Genomic DNA, 5,113 nt, shown 5'->3' on the forward strand with positions numbered 1-5,113 from the left:
CTGTAATTCATTTGTGGCGATAATAAATGATTCCTGACAGGTGAATTTACAGAGCTCGCAACTTTTACAACTTATTCTCTTGGACAGTTTTGGATTCCTTTGGGTTCCTTCCTCAAAATCTATTCCCAAAATGTCTGTACACAGTCTGTACACAGTCTGTACACAGGATGTCTTTGCATTATATAGGATGTCTTGTAGCATTAAGATCCCACTTTTTTTGGGACTAAAAAAACAAACCTGTTCCAGCATGACAATGCATCTGTACACAAAGTGAGCTCCAGGAAGATTGTTGCCATTGTTGGAGCAGCTGGAACAGCTACTGCATCCCAGTCCTCCTCTCCTAATATCATTGCCTTATCTCACTAATGCTCTTAAGCGCGAATCACCACAGTCACAGTCCAACATCTAGTGGACAGCCTTCCCTGAAGACTGGAACCCGTCCATGACTTTGAAATAGGACGAGTGTTATAGTCAGATGTCCATATACTTTTGGCCAAATAGTTAATATAATAGTATATTCATATACATTCATTCATTCATTTTCTACCGCTTATCTGAACTACTCGGGTCACGGGGAGCCTGTGCCTATCTCAGGTGCCATCAGGCATCAAGGCAGGATACAAACCGATCGTCCAGTGCCAACCCATCACAGGGCACACACACTCTCACTCACTCACGCACTTACACACTACGGACAATTTTTCCAGAGATGCCAATCAACCTACCATGCATGTCTTTGGACCGGGGGAGGAAACTGGAGAACCCGGAGGAAACCCCCGAACCACGGGGAGAACATGCAAACTCCACACACACAAGGCGGTGGCGGGAATCGAACCCCCAACCCTGGAGGTGTGAGGCAAACGTGCTAAACACTAAGCCACCGTGCCCCCTATTCATATATATGTATTTTTTTATTTATTTACTTATTTGTGGCTCTCATTTTATTTTTGTGGGGTTCATATTATTTATTAGGAAATTATGCAGCAAAATACCAAAATTTTTAAAAATAATAATTTTACTGTACATTCAAGAAACATAGTGTACAGGGTGTGTGTTTGTGTGGAGTGCGGACTGGCAGCTGAAGGGTATTTGGTTTTCAGCATCCTGGCACACAATCCTGCAGCCTTAGCTGCCCTATAACTGTCATCTCTAAAGAGCTTAAACTCCTCTCATAATTTTTTTCTGTATTAGGGACACACACAAAAAGTCTTTCCAGCATGACATAAGCTCTCCTTAAACCCCTGTCAGTGACACAAAATTAAAAGAGTACTAAAAGTCCTGATTTTATGCAGACGTCTTTTGAAAATGCACAATTATTTGAAATACTGAAGGCAATAAAAAAAATTAATATCACTATTATTATAAATATTGAAGGCAATGTCAAAAATATTTTAAAATATTTATAAAACATTCCTTAATAATCATTAAGAAAAAAATGGTTAACAATTTGAAGCAATTCAGACTGTTCACATTTGTGTAGGAACACATTTATCATATTCTGTAAGCAACAAAAGATGATGCATAGAATTGCAGTGAAAAAAGTTCATGTAAGCAGCAGTACCAGATTTTACACAACTACAAGGTGAGTAAGTTTTATTTTGATTTCATATCATATATCAATAACAGGTAGACATGCTAATCACATACCTAACACTTACTGTATAGTTGTAGTTCTCAATGATTAAAGCCATGTTCATTGTTAAAATTGCTATACGAATAAAATTGAATTGAACTAAATTCCATCTTATAAACTATTTTATTGTTATTGTTATATTATTTTAATATTCTCTTTTGTATATGATTTAGTGACTTGGAACCATGCACCTAAACTCAACTTACTATCTGTGTGGCTTTTCAGCTGTGTTCTTTTCACCTGTGTTAGAGAAAGAGAGAGAGAGAGAGAGAGAGAGAGAGAGAGAGAGAGAGAGAGAGAGAGAGAGAGAGAGAGAGAGAGAGAGAGAGAGAGAGAGAGAGAGAGGATCCTATCTAGAGTGTGTACTGGCCTCCCATCCAGTGTTCCTGCAATAGGCTCAGGATCCACCACAACCCTGACCAGGATAAGGCATTTACTAAATGTCAGAGAGCAAGAGCTATGAATGCTTTCTAAAAGGTAAATGAGATGGATTCAAGAAAAGAGGTGAGTTGGTAAGAAGAAAAATTGATACTCAACATCTACTAAAAAGGTTGGGCTGAAAAAATAACTTTCATAACTTTCCGTTAACCTTAATTTTCTCTTTGTGTGAAATCACCCTGCTTTCAATACAATTATGTTTTCAACAGTGGGTAAATAACTTGTGTACACATGGAAATCATTTTAGACATTATATTTAAATAACCTTTGCTTTTAAATGAAAGTAATTGATCAGAATTTAAATAATGTGAAATAAAAGGCTTTGAGCCAAAGACAAAAGATGCTTTGCATGGTTTTTACTGAAGGACAATTTTAACTGTTGCATGAATAAAAAGACAGATGTGACCTTCATTTGCATGAAAACCAAAGGTTTATTATAAGTCTAACTTTAAAGGTTATTCATGTTCAGTCACATTTAACCCTCTTCTTTATTTGTGGGCTTTATGAGAAATAAAATAAAAAATATAAGCAGCTCTTTTTACAGTGAAAGAAAATGATAAATATTCTACATTTCTGTTTGAATGACACATTTATTCTATATGTCAGACAGTGGAGGCAGGAGGATGAAAGGACAAGCCTTTAATGGCTAACTCAATTCAGCAGACAAACTGTAGTCAGTTTCCAGACAGCGGTCACTTGATCAGACAAACAAATTAGTGAACCACAATCAACAAAAATGAAGACCAGAAGCAAGCATTACACAAGGTGTCACAGCTCACAGAAATGCACACAGGAATTGACAAACCTTGCAAAGTAGCTTGGAAAGAGACTGGTAACATGTATACTTAACTGAATGAGGAATTATCATGTAACAAGTGTAATAAATATCCATAGTAATGATAATGATAATAATAATAATAATAATAATAATAATAATAATAATAATAATAATAATAATAATAATAATAATACTACTACTACTACTACTAATAATAATAATAATAATAATAATTATTATTATTGTTATTATTATTAGCAGTAGTAGTAGTAGTAGTATTATTATTATTATTATTATTATTATTATTATTATTATTATTATTATTATTATTATTATTATTATTCATTCATGAATGAATGAATGAATAATAATAATAATAATAATAATAATAATAATAATAATAATAATAATACTACTACTACTACTACTACTAATAATAATAATAATAATACTTATTATTATTATTATTATTATTGTTGTTATTGGCGTTAATTTTATTATTATTATTATTATTATTATTATTATTATTATTATTATTATTATTATTATACCAGCAGCAGTAGTAGTATGAACCACATTGCCTGCATATTATCAGGGTCACTGTTGATCTCTTAATGGAGCATAGTGTGTGTGTGTGTGTGTGCATGTGTGTGTGTGTGTGTGTGTGTGTGTGTGTGTGTGTGTGTGATTGTGCTTGTGCAAGTTGCACTGCAAGTTGTAGGCATCCCATCCAGAGTGTCCCCTACCCATAAGGATAGACTCTAGGTTGCCCACGACCCTATGTACGATAAGTTATACAAAAGAATTATGAATCAAAGGGTAAAAATCAATCATTTATATAGCAATTTCTAAATTTTACTTGATTCTCACACACACATCCTGAGCCAACCACTGCTGCGAGTATGATCTGTAATAAGAGACAACCTGTACCCGTTACTCATCAAATTGCCCTATTTTTATCTGTAATTTTGGTAATTATATGAGCACAAATGAATCATGTTATCATTCTCTTAGTCACCGTGAGTCATGTATGGCAAAATGTTAATCAAATCCACCCTGTCTTGTGAATATAACAGTGGAATTGGAGCAGTTTAGGAGAAATACTGGAAAAACAAATCTTAGTCTGCCCTCTAATGTACACTGGGGACTGTCTCACAAGTAAATCCTTTCTGTTGTATTGCAAATCCTGTTGTGATTCAGAACCAAAGATCAAAAATAGCTGTATCTGCAGAACTGCTAAGAGATGTTACATGGTATTAAGCATTCATTTTGGCAAAGGTTTTAATGTGAAAATGTAAAATATCAGTAAATGGGCTAAATCTCTCTCTATCTCTCATACATTTCACTCACCCAAACTAAGCGGTAATGAGTCACTCTCAATGACCATGTTTGAGAACCAAGCAGGAGAAACATGTGGAACAAGATACCTTTGAAAAAAAAAAAATGTTAGGTTGAGTAGAAATCCCTGAGATTTATTTCAGTGGGTTGGTGGTAACATCATGATGATTTCTAATTTCCTTAGTTTACTGGTTGCTTCTTTGACCAATGCCCCCCTTACCTGACTTAGTCGATGACCTCCTATAAGCAAACTTGCAGGCGTGGCATCTTTTTTTTTTTTTTACTTTGTAGTAATGAATTTAATGTTGCTTCATAGGATGTTCAATGTTTAGCTTTTTTTTTATTTGTTTAGTTATTTATTAATCTTTTTCCTGATCCAAACTTTTCAAGAACTTTGCCTTATACTATTTTGAGACCTCTTGCCCTTGGTGATGCTGTTTATTTAGACATTTCGCCCATCAGCAGGCAGGAAATTCTGTATTTCTAAAGAGTTTACGTGACATTAATGATGTGACATCTGATTACACAAGAGCTCTTATGGCATGAATATACTGCACCTTCATAACAACTTATTTTAGATAACATATCAGTATATACTGATTTCCTTCCACTTCAGTATTGGGCTATATTTTGTGTAGTTTGATAGATTTCTTTTGCAGTTTGCAACGCTACAATATTGTTAAAAGTCTTTTCTGAGTTCTAAAATAAAGGCACGAGGAAATGCATGTTGTTATTTATCTAGTTATTTCACTGTTCAACATAAGATATGAGGTCTTGCATGTGGAACATGGAGTGTGAGTCCTGAGTCATTCCTGTTATGTCTGTTACAGGATATCACGTGGTTTGTCATGTAGTGCGTCTGAATTCAGATAGCTGCCCTTTCTCTAAATAGTGAGCCTAAATAGTGATCCACACGGATTAGTGCC

The sequence above is a fragment of the Tachysurus vachellii genome, chromosome 2 (genome assembly GCF_030014155.1).
Source record: "Tachysurus vachellii isolate PV-2020 chromosome 2, HZAU_Pvac_v1, whole genome shotgun sequence".
Lineage (NCBI taxonomy): Eukaryota > Metazoa > Chordata > Actinopteri > Siluriformes > Bagridae > Tachysurus > Tachysurus vachellii.